The 16,883-nt window shown below is 37.3% G+C and overlaps 1 long non-coding RNA gene across 1 annotated transcript; it reads left to right on the top strand.

Annotated features, from left to right (window-relative positions):
• Positions 1–5,509: 5,509 nt before the first annotated feature.
• LOC148126196 (uncharacterized) lies at positions 5,510–16,156 on the top strand. Its single transcript, XR_015742582.1, has 3 exons — positions 5,510–5,634; positions 7,142–7,280; positions 16,130–16,156. It is a non-coding gene; the product is annotated as an uncharacterized LOC148126196 (long non-coding RNA).
• Positions 16,157–16,883: the final 727 nt, after the last annotated feature.

Below are 16,883 nucleotides of genomic sequence, written 5' to 3' on the forward strand. Positions count from 1 at the left end.
TTTGTCAAGATCTTTGTTTTATCTTTGTTTATTTTCAAGCCGGCCATCTCACCATAAATCTCTATCTTTTCCAGTAGCTTTAAAGCTGTTCCTAGAGGATCTTCCAAAATAAAAACCAAGTCATCCGCAAAGGCTTGCAATTTAAATTCCTCCTTCTTAATTTTCATTCCTTTTATATTTGGATCCTCTCTAATGTTTCTATTCAACACTTCCAAAGTCAATACAAATAACAAAGGTGATAATGGGCAACCTTGTCTTGTGCCTTTTCTTATATTAATAGAATCTGTAAAATCTCCCTCTATCATCACTCTTGCCGTTTGTTTATCATATATGGCTTCTATTGCTTGAATAAATTTTCTAGCAAAGCCCATCTGTTCCAATAACAAAAACATGAATCTCCAATTCACATTATCAAATGCTTTTTGGCATCTAAAAATACCAAAGCCATTTGTTTTTCAGGATGTGCCTCGTAATATTCCAAAGTGTCCAGAATTACCCTCATATTATCCCTAATTTGTCTCCTTGGCAGGAATCCATTCTGGTCAGGATGAATAAAGTTATTTAGATATCTTTTGAGCCTTTCTGCCAAGATGGAAGCAAAGATTTTGTAATCTGCATTCAGAAAAGAAATAGGTCTGTAGTTCTTAATTTGTGATGGATCAGCCCCTTCTTTTGGAATAAGTGTGATATAAGCTTCTGACCATGTTTTAGGTATTTTCTTATTTAACATGGCTTCATTCATAACTTCTAACAATGGAGTGCTCAACGATTCTTGTAATGTTTTATAAAATTCTGCCGGGAGCCCATCTGGGCCTGGTGCTTTTCCATTATTCTGCCTATTAAATGCTTCCGTTAGTTCCATCATTGTTATGGTACTTTCTAACATTTTTTCAGTCTCTTCAGATATCTTGGGTAGGTTAGCATTTTGTAGATAAAGCTTAATTCTTTCCTCATCAAAATCCTCCTGTTTATATAATTGTCCATAAAAGTCTTGGATAATTATCTTTTTCTCCTTATTACCATAACACATTTGACCTTGATCATCTATTAACTGTACTATTCTCCTAGATTCTTTCTCCTTTCTCAATTTGTATGCTAGCCATCTACCTGGTTTATTTGCATCTTCAAAATAGTTCTGTTTAGCACTTCTAATTTTTTGTGCCAACTCCTCTTTCTCTGCCTGACCCATCTTATGTTTAAATGTGCATTCTTCTTAAAAAAGCTCTCCACTACCATAGCAGAACCCCTAAGCATAATATATGAGATATCATTCAGAACCAGCTTCTTACCAAACTTACGGTCTTTAGCAACAGTCATCCCTATTTTCAAAAAAGGTGACCCTTGCCTGGTTGAAAACTGCAGACCAATCTCATTGTGTTGTGTCATGTGCAAAGTTATGGAATCAAGTATTAATCAATGCATTACCTTCCACCTAGAGTCAAACAACTTACTCTCCAATAAACAATTTGGTTTCAGAAAAAAATTGTCCTGCAATTTGCAATTTCTACACTGCAAAAACATATGGACTACACTACTTGACCAGGGTAAAACAATAGATGTAATTTACATTGACTTCTGCAAAGCCTTAGACTCAGTAGTACGTGACAAACTACTATTAAAATTAAATTCTTATGGCATTTCCGGATCCCTTCACAAGGAGATTACTGCCTTCCTGTCAAACAGGCAACAAATAGTAAAAATAGGAAACACCCTATCAAACCCTGCACCAGTTATTACTGTGTCCCCCAAGGGAGCATTCTAGGACGTACACTCTTTACACTCTATATAAATGACCTTTGTGGTTACCTTATTAGCAATTGCATCCTCTTCACTGACGATGTAAAACTATTCAACATCACCGTCAATGTTACCATCCTTCAAAAAGACCTTGATTATGTGTCAGAATGGTCTAACAGTTGGCAACTCCAAATCTTGACCAACAAATGCTCTGTCCTACACATTGGTAAAAAAAAATCTGTATACCAAATACAAGCTATGTGGATATGACCTTGTTGATGACTCTCACTCTCTCAAGGACCTTGGAGTTCTCATATCGAATGACCTAAGCGCCAAAGCTCACTGCAACAGTATTGCCAAAAAGGCTTTAAGATTTGTAAATTTAATTTTACAAAGCTTCTCCTCTGATAATACTGATTTGCAAACTAGGGCATTCAAAAACTTTGCTAGACCAATACTTAAATTCAGCTGTGCTGTCTGCAATCCACAATGTATATCAGACATAAATACAGTTGAGCAGAAGTATTTTACCAGAAAAGTACTACATTCCTCTATTCACAACAGAATACCTACACCACCAGACTTGAGATTCTAGACTTAGACAACCTTGACTGGACTGGACTTAAGCATAGTACATAAAATCATATGTTACAACTCTTACCAGTTAATGAATACAACACAACAACACAGGAGCACACAACAGATATAAATTTAATGTAAACTACTCCAAACTTGATTGCAGGAAGTGCAATTTCAGCAACAGAGTAGTCAATGTCTGGAACTCACTACCTGATTCTGTTGTCACCTGCTCAAACCCCCACTCCTTTACCCTCTATTGACCGTACCCCATTCCTAAGAGGTCTGTAGGGGTGTTCATAAGCGTACAATCGTGCCTACCGTCCCATTTAAACTTATGTTTATTCTTATTTCTATTGTATTGTAAGCTTTTGACAAAATAAATAAATAAATAAAAATCTTTGCCATAGTGATATCTGTGCTTTGGTTTTGACCTGGGAGGCTTAAGCTGAATCCTTCTTTTAATTTACATTGATTACCCTCAACACTTTCCTCTTCTTTCTTTGAATGTCTAGGAAACTGATGCATTCAAATTAGCAGCATTCTCAAGGCATTCTTATGCTTTCAAATAATAGTTTTAGCAAGGGTTCTAAACCAGAAAGGGTTCAAAGAACTATTACTAACATCATCACTAGCACTCACTTTGGATAATGAAACATCTGCAAGAAACAAGCTAGCTCAGAGAGCACCAAGGACTCCTCAGTTCAAATAATTGTTTATGTTGAAGAACAAAATAGAAAAATACAACTGGTACAACCTGTGATACTTTCAAACTCCATAACAAAATTCTACTTTGTTTGTTTGTTTATTAGATTTATGGGCTGCCAATCTGATCTAAAGTGACTCTAGTTTCCTTGGGAAAATTGTTTTAAATAATATCTTGCTATGTCATGTTTTTAAACACTAACCTGGGATTACACCAAATGCAGTATTCTAAATATATTTGGGAAAGGCTATCCCTTGAACAACATTGCTACTTCTGTTTTCAAACTTTGGAAACTATCTTTTTTGCGGTGCTATGCTACCTTTGTTCTTCCTTAGAGTATTTCCTATCAATCAGGGATTATGTCATGAACATGAAATCACAGCCTTATGTTCACAGGAAGTGCTTACTGAAAGGATCAAAGATGAAGAGTGATTCGGGAAGGACTAAAACTTGGTAGATTATTATCAAGAGTGTATATAGGTACTTCAAATGAATGTTGTAAATGTAAAGAAGAGACTTTTTATCATCTATGGTGGATGTGTGATAAAGCAAATAAATATTGGAGTAGGATTCATATCTTAATACAGAAAATTCTTAAAGTGAATATTAGAAAGAAAACCAGATACTTTTCTTTTGGGGTTAATGGAACAAGACTTGGAAAAAATTCGGAACTCTGACATTATACATGTTGACATCAGCAAGACTATGCACATAAATGGAAGGTCACCTTGATTCCTACAATGGATGAATGGCTGCAAAAACTGATCGAGTTAGCAGAGATGACTAAATTGACTGCTTTGATTAAAGAAAAAAAGACAAATACCTTTATTTCTATTTGGAAACCACTTCTGGACTTCATGCTTGAGGTAGAAAAAAATGAAATTTTGATTTTGGGATTTACTAATTAGATATGTTTGTTATAGAAATGGTCAGTGTCCATTATTATGAAAAAGTATGAAGTTGAGGGTAGCTCTTAATTCCTTATTTTACTGCACCAAAGGAATCAGAAGTCAATGCCTTTTTTTCTTTTTCCCTTGCTTTCCCCCACTATCCACTTCCCTTTTTCCTTTCCTAATTTCCCTAATACTTGCTTTTGTATTCTCTTTGTATGTCATATTATAAGTTAATAAAACTACATGTATAAAATGATTCCATTATTCTATTGTAATTACTTGAAGCCTTTATACTGCCAAGAAATCTGTCCATCAGAATTAGTTACTTTCCAACAGAAGAATTAAACCAGAGCAGAGAATGATTCAGAAGAAAAATGTGACCCTTCTTCTTGAACAGAAGACACATTTTGGCTTTGCAGAAACTTTCAATTTATGTGTATGCTGCTCATTCCTGCAGAATGTAGCTGACTAATAACATTAACATATGAAATAACATCAGGGAAACCCATATACATAAAAACATATTTTAAAAAAAAGTTCACAAAGCACCAGCAAATATAAATATCATATGACAACAAGCACACCTTCCAGTCAAAGACCTCCCTTCTCCTCTGCAAAATGGAACAGGTAGGTCTTAAAGGTTTGCTTTATAACAAAAAAGGATGAGAATTCCAGCTCAGAGAAGGTAAAATGGATGATTCTAGACATAGTGACATTGCATGGCAAAATGGGTCAGATTGGATATCATTTATCAATAAATACTTGAGGGCAATGCTTCAAGGAGCATTGTATTTCTTCTTTTTCTGCCTCTTGACCTACAAGTTCCTCCCTCCCTGTTCAGGCCCACAGATGGTCTTCACTTTGCCCAGGCCCTGCTGTTCCTTTGCATTGCTATGCCACCCCAGGCATCCAAATCCATATCCTTTCTACACAGCATCCCATTTCCGTTCAACAACTCAAAAATAACCACCCGGGCCCTTCAACATGCTGACTTCCTTTTTCTTGCACTGAACTAAATATCTGTCAAGTATCTTTCTGAGTTTCCTATCTCTTCCTGTTTGATCCTTGAGGAAAAATAATAATAATAAAGAGACTATGTTAGCTCTGAATTGATTTCCCGCATCACTTCCTATTTACACAGTCCTCTTAGTGCTAAGGCAGGCAAAATACCCACCTAATACAAAAACAAAACTTCCCACCCTTCCATATATAAGTGAGTCATGCAGCTGTCATCCCATAAAAATTGTCAGCTAATTGTGTAGTTCTTGGAGCCACAATTCCTCATTGATGTCAGGTGTGAGGGGTGTTCCTGTTTATCTTTACTGGTTGTGCTTTCCTGCAGATACCAATTTTGGGGAAACAAATGTTTCTCTCTCTTTTTCCTTCTTTGTGGTGAAAAGCTAAAAAACAGCCAAATATTCCTTTGAAAGCATAATGGAAGGATGAGCTTCCATTACTTTGGGATACAGCATGTCCTAAACTAACTTTTTTTAGTGTTTTGGAAATCACTCTAGAAACCCTATTACACCGAAGAGATGAAAGGACTGCATGAGAAATGGAATGACTTAACTCAGAATAGTTGTTATGTGTTGTTTTCAAGGTATGCAAAGTAAATGGATAGACTGGAATAAAGCATCACCACGGTACAAAAAAGATGTGGAGACTCTAGAAAGAGTGTAGAGTGCTTGATATACAACCACAATTGGGACTGCAATTTCCATGGTAAGCCATTGCAGTCATATGTTGAGTCTTACCCAGTGTTATGACAATTTTTATTATGGTTGTTAAGCAAATCACTGTGGTCATTAAGCTAATCATGCAGTTGTTAAGCAAATCACATGCCCATCAAGCAAATCCATTTTTCCCAATGGGTGTTTTTTTTTGCTAGAAATCAGCCAAAAAAGGTTTCAAATCATGATCAACCATTGTTAAGTGAAGAATCATAAGTTGAAGACTATTATGTCAAGGGTCTTCAAACTTGACAGCTTTAAGACTTATGGACTTCAACTCCCAGAATTCCTCCTCCAATCATGTTAGCTCAGAAATTCTGGGAGTTGAAGTCCACAAGTCTTAAACTTGCCAAGTTTGAAGACCCTTCTATATGTAAATTTAAATTTTACATATTTTAACTTCTGTATTGCTTCAGTCAGACCAGTCCTAGCTGGTTTACAAGTTGCAGTTACATGAACAAACAAAACAACATAATAATACAATAAGATATCGTTAGACACTGAACATCTGAAGCTGGAGTTGAGTTACAATAATAAAATAAGATAAATAAAATAAAATATACAATGAAATGAAATAAAAACTGTATATAGTTCTGAAAGCCACCAGCCATCAATAATGCAAACATCATCAAGCATTTCCTAAAGGTGCTTCAAAACAAAAAAATTATCAAACCTCGTATAAGTGTTTTAAACATTTTCAGGAAAGAGCCATCCATTTGGAGTAGATGACAAAATGTCCCTTGTGTGATATCACAGCACAAAAGCTTGTGTTAGGACACCATGACGCACAGGTGTCAAATTTGATTGCAAAAAGTGATGTATCGTGACGTATCGTGATGTTTTTTGCCTTTGTGGAGCTGGAGTGAGCATGGCCTGTGCATGACGTATCCGGCTTGTGGGCCACCAGTTTGACCCCGGTGCAGAAGTTGCAGATCCATATGTATGCATTCCATACAATTTATCCTAGGAGATTATTTTATTGCTGAAGTAAGTTCATTGAATGGATTTACTTTCATTTTAGGCAATAAACAGAGTCTAATGATTTTCAACCAGAATAATCATAGAGAATATGTGCGTTTCAGCCTTTCTTTTCTCATAAGTGTTCAATATGGAACAAAAATGACCAAGACGAGCAAAAATAATAATAAAAAATCCTCTGGTATTTTAATTTAAATGCAGTTCTAAGCTTACTGGGGTGACTGGGGAATCTTCTTAGAAGTAGCTAATATAATATTACAGCACTCTTCTGTTCTGTATAGGATCAAGGGATTTAAAACAGTGCCAAATATTGATAATGTTGCAGGGACCTTGAAAACAAATGGTGCAGCTAGGATTTATCAATTGAGATATTTTCCTTAAAGCAGGCAGTCCACAACAATATATCTGCCAATATTTAAAAGAAGGGGCTCATTTCCAGAAGGTTTAATGATCTTAGGAAGACAAAATAGATTGTGGAGAAGTTTTCTTATTTATTTACTCTTTCTTTATTTCTGATGCAGGACAATGCCTCAGTCCAACCCAGCTATCACATTCTCTGCAGATCTTTTAAATGATATTTTTAGCCCGGTGATTTCTTCCCATGTTTTTCAGTAAGATTGGAACTCTGAAGTCACATCTTTGGTTCCTGGGGAGAAATAAGTAAGTATGTCAATAAATGACTAAAACCATATGCACCTTGGCTCGTATGACATACCACATGGTAGCTTATTTTAACCATGATTTCCTAAAGAAAAGATAACGCCCTGGTTCACACATTACTGCTAACCCACAGACTGCAGTTTAGAAACCGAAGCAACTGTTTTGAATGTCATACAGGTAGTCTTCGACTTACAACAGTTCGTTTAGTCACATTCAAAGTTACAATGGCACTGAAAAATGTGACATAGGGCTGTTTTTCACGGTTATGACCTTTGTAGCATCCCCATGATTATGTGATCAAAATTCAGATGCTTGGCAGCTTTTTCATATTTATGACACATTGCTGTGCCCCAGTGAAGGGATTCAATTTTTTTTAACTACCGGTTATGTGGGCGTGGCTTGGTGGGCGTGGCAGGGGAAGGATACTGTAAACTCTCCAGTCAGAGGTGGTATTTGCCGGTTCTCCGAATTACTCAAAATTTCCGCTACTGGTTCTCCAGAACTGGTCAGAACCTGCTGAACACCACCTCTGCTGTGTCCCAAGGTCAAGGGAATCTGACTTCCTCATTGACTTGCTTAACAAAACATCCCAAAAGATGATCAAATGACCCCAGGAAACTGCAGCCATTATAAACATGAGTCAGTTGCCGAGTATTCAAATTTTGATCACATGACCATGGGGTGCCGCAAAGTTCGTAGGAAAAGTGAAAAGTGGTTATATGTCACTTTTTTTCAGTGCTGTTGTAACTTCAAACAGGCACTAAATAGCAATAGCAATAGCACTTAGACTTATATACCACTTCACAGTGCTTTTACAACCCTCTCTAAGCGGTTTACAGAGTCAGCCTATTGCTCCCAACAAACTGGGTTCTCATTTACCAACCTCGGAAGGATGAAAGGCTGAGTCAACGTAAGCCTGGTGAGATTCGAACTGCCAAATTGCAGTCAGCAGAAGTAGCCTGCAGTACTACACTCTAACCACTGCGCCACCCAGTTCACTAAATGAACTGTCATAAGATAAGGACTACATGTAATTAATTCATGAAAGGTCAAATTCACTGTGTGAGTGGGCAGTTGTATATATTTGTTTAACACAAAAGCAACAAACTCTCAGACATGACTGTAAAATCAAGACAATTAAAATTAAATCCAGTACAATATTAAAATGCTATATCCCATTCCCATCTGTATTTTAAAGAGATACGTTTAGGACTGGGTGCAAAATTATAGGCCTTTTCTGCAGAATCATCGGAAATGTTAGAGTTGCTGGAGAAATTTCAGCTTTCTTCATTAAAAAAAAGGATATTTCCTGTTACACAAACTCACTATATTAACTTTCTATTGTTCGGATATATAAACAGTGCACTTAACAAAAGAACATGTGTGTGTAAGAGAGAAAAAGAGGAGGGGAAGAATGATCTCAATCTTTTACAGTAATCATTAAGGAAATGTGTGGAGAATGTAGGCATTTATCCACAGAACAGAACTGAAAGGAAAACATTCAGCAGTATACAGCTGGTGGATAAACAAAAAGGAAGCTATTTTATTTTTTAAATTGCCCAGGTATATGAAAATGTGTCCAGCTCTGTTCTTAATGTTTTGTTACACTTTAATCTTTTAAATGCTTCATATTTATCTTTTTAGAGTAAATGATTAGAGCACATTGCAGTATGAATGCAAACACAATGAGTGAAAATGAAAAATAATTACAGTGAATAAAATCTCAGTTAAAAGCAGAAGGCTAAAAGCCAAGAAAAACAATGGAGAGCAACACACACACCCCAAACTAAAAGGGAGAGAAAAAAACTTGCTGCTAAACACAACTTAGTCAGGGGTGGGATTCAAATTTTTTAATAACCAGTTCTGTGGGCGTGGCTTAGGTGGTGGGCATGGCTTGGTCGTCATGTTATTGGCTGGGCGTGGCCAACTCAATATCACTCACACCGAGGCGTGCATCTCCTAGCCTGGCCTCTCATGATTTAGGGGATGTTGCAACAGTCGTAAGTATGAAAATGGTCATGTCACTTTTTTCAGTGCCATTGTAACTTTGAATGGTCACTGCACACAAGCAAAGTACCAGCAAAGGAAGGGAAAAAAACTCCAGAGAAGTTCTTGAGACAGGAAGTCTAGTCCTGCTAAAAATGTAATAAGGGTTAACGGAGAGGCAGTTTCTGTAAGCAACACCAGAATGTTTCCTTCCTGCCTTCCTTACAGGATTAGGCCAATAATTTCTTCTAACAACCAGTTCTCTGAACTGCTTAGAATGTGAACAACCGGTTCTAATGAATAGGTGCAAATTGGTAGAATCTGGTACCTCTGAATTTAGTGCAGAGTAAATTAAAAGACTGGGGTGCCATTACAGGAAAGGCTCTGTCTCCATGAATATCTATGGAGCGTACTTGACATAGAAACACAATTGAGCCCAAAATTTCTGTTGCTAAGTGAGACAGTTTTTAATAGAGTTTTGTCCCATTTTACAACCTTTCTTGCCATAATCATTAAGTGAATCACTACAGCTGTTCAATTAGTAACAGGGTTGTTAATTGACTTTGACTTCTCCATCGATTTTGCTTGTCAGAGGTTGCGAAAGTTGATCACATGACCCTGGCACACTGAAAAACATCATAAATCTGAGCACAGTTGCCAAGAGTTCAAATTCTGATCACATGATCATGAGGTTGCTGCAATGGTCATAAGTGTGAAAAACAATCATTAAGTCACTTTTTTCAGTGGCATTGTAACTTCAAATGGTCACTAAATGAACTGTTCAAAGAGCAGGCAGCAGTGTGGAATTGAAAGTACATTCCATTCATATTTTCTTCAAAGACTGATTAGATGGCTGGAGCTTCTGCTGCGAAAAAAGTCTAATTGGAGAGCATGATTAATGGCTCTTGTCTATGGATGTCTTTTGTTGGATGATACACTCAGAGGGGTGGGAGGAAAAGCAGGATCAAGGGTGACAGTGAATTACGTATCTCAGAGTTCGCTACGCCCAGGTTAGTGCCATGTAGAATGTTAACTTCCAATAAATCCTCTTTAGTTTGGGGAGTGTGGCTCGAGGCTTATGATTTAATTGGAGAAACTGCTGGAATCCTGACAGTTAGTGGGTGGGGAGGGAATGGGCTTTTGCAGTAACCTTCCCCTGCCATGCCCACCAAGCCAAGCCAAGCCCAGCAAGCCACACCCATAGAACCGGGACTAATTTTTTTTGAATCCCATCAACTTCTGAGGCAACCCAACATACTAAATTTGATCCATATGGAATATGATGAGGGTCTTTGGGAGACATTGCTTCCAAATCATCTAAGGTTTGAATAGTTTCAGTATCACCCATATTATGCAGTCGATAAAATTATGTTGCTGATGTTTAATAATTTCCAGCTTTTCTCAGCCTTTTTTTTGAACCTGCCATTATGGTAGTCTTTGACTTACAACAGTTCATTTAGTGACCGTTCAAAATTACAGTGGCACTGAAAAAAGCAACTTATGACCGTTCTTCACACTTAAGGCCACTGCAGCATCCTCATGGTTACGTGATCCAAATTCAGACACTTGTCAACTGACTCATCTTTATGATGGTTGCAGGGTCCCAAGGGTCTCCTTTTGTGACTTTCTCACATGCAAAATCCATGGGGAAGCGAGATTCACTTAACAGCCGTGTTACTTGCAGGAATTCAGTTAACAATTGTGGCAAGAAGGGTGGTGAAATGGGACAAAACCCACTTAATAAAGGTCTCGCTTAGCAACAGAAATTTGGGGCTGAATTATGGTCATAAGTCAAGGACTACCTGTAATTTACGCTCCTTAAAAAAACCTACCTTTTGCTTTGACTTCAGTGACACTGTTCATCCTGAATCCACAAGTAATTTGTATAGAGAATTTGTGCAAAAATATTCTTTGTTTTTGTTTTTCTTTCTTTACCCAGTTGCTTATCCGCAAGAGGGCTTGCTCTTTTATTCCATGACTGTAAAGCTTATGGTAAAGGGACGTGGTGGCTCAGTGGCTGACCTTTCTGTTCGACGCTGAGCTGGTCAATCAGAAAGGTCAGCAGTTCAGTGGCTCAAATCCCTAGTGCCGCATAATAGGGTGAGCTCCTGTTACTTGTTCCAGCTTCTGCCAACCTAGCAGTTTGAAAGCATGTAAAAAATGTAAGTAGAAAAATAGGGACCACTTTGGTGGGAAGGTAACATCGTTCTGTGTGCCTTTGGTGTTTAGTCATGCCAGCCACATGAACTCCTTCAGAGGTGTCTTTGGAGATGGCTTCTGAGAGCGCTGGCTCTTTGGCTTTGTAATGGAGATAAGCACCGCCCCCTAGAGACAGAAATGACTAGCATGTATGTGTGAAGGGAACCTTTATCTTTAAAGCTTATGGTGAAGTCATTGATGTGGGACTTTGTCAAAGGTGATTGGAAAACCTAAGTACTGTAATTCACTGGCTCCCTTGTTTATTATGTGTTGTACCTTATGATTCTTGACTCTTGCTGAATATAGCTTCTCTTTTATGTATACCAAGAGCATTTGCACCAAGGCAAATTCCTTGTGTGTCCAGTCACACTTGGCCAATAAAGAATTCTATTCTATTCTATTCTATTCTATTCTATTCTATTCTATTCTATTCTATTCTATTCTATTCTATTCTATTCTCTTCCGTTCCATTCCATTCCATTCCATTCCATTCCATTCCATTCCATTGTTTATAGCACCCTCCAAAAACTCTAGCTGATTAGTTAGACAGGATCTTTGCTTAACAAAGCATATGTTGGGTATCGAGACCTGTGCCAAATACGGAAATAATTTTTGAAAATACTGAGAATGATATTTGTCGAGACTCTATGAATACTTGCTGAATATTATTTCTTGCTTCCAATATGATTTTGTTCATTTCTGTCATAACAATGTTCGTAAAGACAACAATTGTAACAGCCTGTGTTTAATACAAATATCAATTGTACTGAGGTATTCCATCAGCAATGCTATCTTTTTTATCGACACAGCAATACAGACAGACAGACAGGTCATTAGCAATCAATTTAGAACCAGGAAACTTCCCAGAAAGTCAAAAAGATTGGACTAGGCTTTTTTTTTCTTTTTTTTTGCTAAAAAGTCAGAGTAAGATTCAAAAGCAGTATTTTCCTATCTGTGGAAAATTCTGATAAAAAGTGTAGGTAAACTTCTATCTCTGAATCAAATTGCAGTTGTCAAGTTAGCAACATGGTTGTGAAGTGACTTTGGCTTCCCCATTGACTTTGCTTGTCAGAAGGCCGCAAAAGGGGATCACGTGACCCTGGAACACTGCAGCCGTCATAAATACAAGTCAGTTGCCAAGCGTCTGAGTTTTAGTCATGTGACCCTCAGGTTTCTGCAACGGTCATGTGAAAAACGATGATAAGTCACTTTTTTCAGGGCTAGTGTAATTTTGAACAGTCACTAAATGAACTGTCATAAGTCAAGGACTACTTCCTTTGAAAGTGGTATTTGAAAACGAGGGCAAACACCTATTTACTTCCTTTCACACATTCAAAAATAAAAAAGGACTAGACAGGAAGAAAGGAAGGAAAGAAGGAAGGAAGGAGTGCATTTTTAAAGTGATGTTTAGTATCATTTAGAAATGCAGACCACTCTGGTAGATTTACTTTCTTGAGAAAGTGTTACTTTGAGGTCTGCTTAACCACTTTAACATAGCATTTTCAGTGGCTGATTAAGAATAATATGAAGAAGCTGAAGATCCCTATCAAATTCTGAGAATAGGATCATTCTCTTCAGCATTCATAATACTAATTTGCATCACTTAGCTTCAGTTAGATACGAGGATATCTTTATCTGACAAACATTCCAGTGGCTTGAATCAGTAGTGGGGTTCAAATTTTTTTTACTACTGGTTCTGTGAGTGTGGCTTGGAGGGCGTGGCTTGGTGTACATGCCAGGGGAAGGGTACTGTAAAATCTCCATTCCCACCCCACTCCTGAGGGAAGGATACTGTAAAATCCCCATTCCCTCCCACCCAACTAACCTGCTTTCCAGCTCTGTCCTCCTGTGCAGGGCAACAAAAGAAAACCGAGCCAATCAACTGGGACTGGGGAGGCAGAGAATAGATGGGGGCAGGGCCAGTCAGAGATGGTATTTGCCAGTTCTCCAAACTATTAAAAAATTCTGCTACTGGTTCCCCAGAACTGGTCAGAATCTGCTGAATACTACCTCTGGCTTGAATCCTCTTTTGGATTCTAAGAAGACATCAGATTAAATTTTAGACACATTAAAACATCAGAATGTCTTGTACCTGGTCTGAATATGAAAAACGAGAGCTCAGGTGGGATGAAAATATCAAAGTTTACAATGGTTTCCCTCTCTTTGCTTCTGATTGCCTCTTATGATAAGCCTTTCTTCAGTTTTTCTGTTAGAGTGGTCTTTTTATGCCAACAGCCCCACAATAGAATTTCTTTGTTTACTGGTTTATTAAATTTATATTTTCTGCTATCTGATGATGCTTGGCGGTTTATACAATATGAGAACATGGAAATAGTCATGGTTGGTCACGTCATCAAATGGTTAAATTATAAAATCAGAACTCCAAATTAAAACAAACTGAATAAAAAACATAAAAGTGAAGATAAAAATAAATATGGATTTGCTTGTGAATGTAGTTAGAATATTGTCTGAACCAGTTTAGTTTTGCGGGATTTTCCAGAAAGCCTTCAAGAAAGGGGTTAACCTCATGTTGGTTAAAGGCATGGTGTTGCCACTATGAAATTGTACTGCCTAACTTTGGCTCCCTGTACATCCTAGAATTGCAGGTTCAACAGGAGTTTCTCCCCAAATGGGGTGGAATTTGCAGCGAGAATAGAGAGTGGAGTTGACCCAATCCCAGTGGTGGGATTCAATTTTTTTTACTAACAGTTCTGTGCGTGTGGCTTAGTGGGTATGGCATGGCTTGGTGGGTGTGGCTTGGTGGGCATGGTTTGTTGGGCATGGCAGGGGAAGTATACTGTAAAATCTCCATTCCTTCCCCACTCCTGGGGGAAGGTTACTGCAAAATCCCATTCCCTCCCCAGGTTTTGGTGTCACCAAACAGAGTTCTTATCATATCTGGTATTCTTGTGAGAATAGATAAAGGTTTAGTATATAGGACTTTTCTTCATAAGGTCATCTGTGGCTTTAGGATGAACAAATTACGATTTTAGATGATTGCAATTCATGTATAATTTTGTTTCTGTGTGATTATTATATAAGGCAGATCACATGAGAAGGAACAAAAAAATATTTGGATGAACAAAGAAATCTATTGGGCTATTACATCCTCAAGGTATTCACGGGTCTGAAGAAAACAGGAAAGGAATGGTAAAGTATATCCTGTAAAAAAGTCTCTATGCCTGATTATTTCTGATCTTCTGGGGGTTATAAAAAAAGTTTAAAGAATTTGAAAGGATATGCATTTCATTTCTTAGCTGAGCTGCCAGTTTACATAACAATAGAAGTCACAAAATCTGTGATATGTTTTCGCCTTCTGAATTCCCCTTAAAGGTAATTTTCATTCAACTGTAACTGACGACTGTACATCAATAGAGTCTTCAAATCTCAGATCAATATCCTAGACATTTTCAGAGAATACTAATTAGTCTCACAGAGCAGTTCAGCTAGGTTGCAGAGGGGTTGTGCATGCGAAAGGGAAAGAGTCATTTCTGCGCTGCAGCAAGTGTTGACTGTTCAGTTCCTAGACAGAAGCATTTTTTATTCCTCAAAGGGTCAGCTAAAGACTCTGCAGAGACCTATTTTCTACTCGCTCACTTACAGAATGGAATATTTTTATATTACTGTACAAAACGAGTGAGTAAAACTACATTGGTTGATGTAAATATAATGTTTATTACTGAAAAGCTTCTTATTGCCATTTTAGGAAAGTTACTGGAAAACTTTAAAACCACAAGCAAACATTCATTTTTGTATATTCTGAAATTATATGGGATCCCTCTTATGTTGTCTTATCTAGGAAATGGTAAAATTTCTCATTAATTTCAGCAAAGCCACATCTTTTACTGTATATGTTTAACTGGAGGAAGCAATAATAATTTAAATGTTCTAGTCCAGGGCTGTCAAACTCCCAGCCCACGGGCTGGATGCGTCACATGCTGAACCGGGCAGTTCAGTGAAGGAGGAAAAAAGTCCCAATATGTCATGTGACGCTGCCATGACGACGTGAGTTTGACACCCGTGTTCTAGACTGTCATGCTTAGAGGGAGAGGAACTTACATGGGCAACTGATTATGAAGGTGGCTTGAGGGCATCTTATCTATAGTTCCTCAAATCTGACAGAATCACTGGAATTGTGACCTGGGAAATCTCTGTTGGATCTCCATCATCAGGGTCAGTTATCTCATCTGTATCAGGGTGGAGAGCTACATTGTTTTTGTTCTGTTTCTTGTAAACCACTATTTCATCCAACTTTACTTATTTGTGAGCCTCATAGCAATTATGAGAAAATCTTTACCATGCGGCCTTTTGATATAATTCTTACATCTTTTAGGATTCAGCCATGCTAAAAAAATAAAAGCTACTAAATATCAAAATGAGGTTAGAGACCTCAAAGGAAACAAAGAGAAAACTATCACTTAAACCTCTTTTGCCATCCCTACAAAGATTCTTTTTAGAAATAATTACAGTTCTCTCAGGGAAGTTTAATAGACTTCCTACAGCTCTGATGTTTCTAAACCTATTTTCCAGGTGTTGCTATACTGTTCCTTTTATGGTGACATTTTTTTTAAAAAAAAAAAACCCCTCTCAACCTCTTATTTCTCCCTTGGTACTCCATCCCCCAGTCTGCTTTGATGATTTTTACATTTATCTTTTCCTTTCAGAATAATTTCAGTCACCCTCTAGAATACCAAATATTGAAGAGCAGCAGTAAACATCCACAAGCAACAGATGCTGATAAAATAAACAACTGACACTAATAAAATTATTTACAGGTTTTTATATACAATTTTTAAACTATTGGCATATAATTGTTATTTTATTTCATTGGGGTTTGTTTGTTCCGCGTGCTCTTTTGCCACAGAAAACTCCTATTGTAATAGTATATACAATATTTTCATTTTATTGAAAAGATGGGAATCCTTAGAGGTCATTTTACACCTATCCAAATATATACAAGTTTGTCATCAAATACACACTAGGAATAGTCAATGGGATTTATATATTAGTTACTTTGAATTGATCCACAGTTCTAGTAAAATGTTTATGCAACCCTTTAGCAAATTTTGGGCCCCATATTTAGCTAATATAATTTAATGGACGTGAATGTGAATACTCAACCACTTATGGGTAGTACTCAACTTATGATTACTTGTTTAATGATGGTTCAAAGTTATGATGTCACTGAAAAGTGTTAAGCATAATCCATAAGATAAAGCATAACCCATCTTCAAAGTTCTGACTGTCATAATATGCCTGTAATTATACAATAGCAATTTGTGTCCTAACAAGCTGGCTTCTAAAAAGCCAAGTCAATATTGGATTCACTTAGCAACCATGTGAGTCACTAATGATTACAATAAAAATGCTCTTAAAATTGAGTGCAGTCATGTGAAGACTTTTTTAAACAACTGCATC

The sequence above is a fragment of the Pseudonaja textilis genome, chromosome 3 (genome assembly GCF_049901715.1).
Source record: "Pseudonaja textilis isolate UNSWEBS1 chromosome 3, rPseTex1.2, whole genome shotgun sequence".
Classification (NCBI taxonomy): domain Eukaryota; kingdom Metazoa; phylum Chordata; class Lepidosauria; order Squamata; family Elapidae; genus Pseudonaja; species Pseudonaja textilis.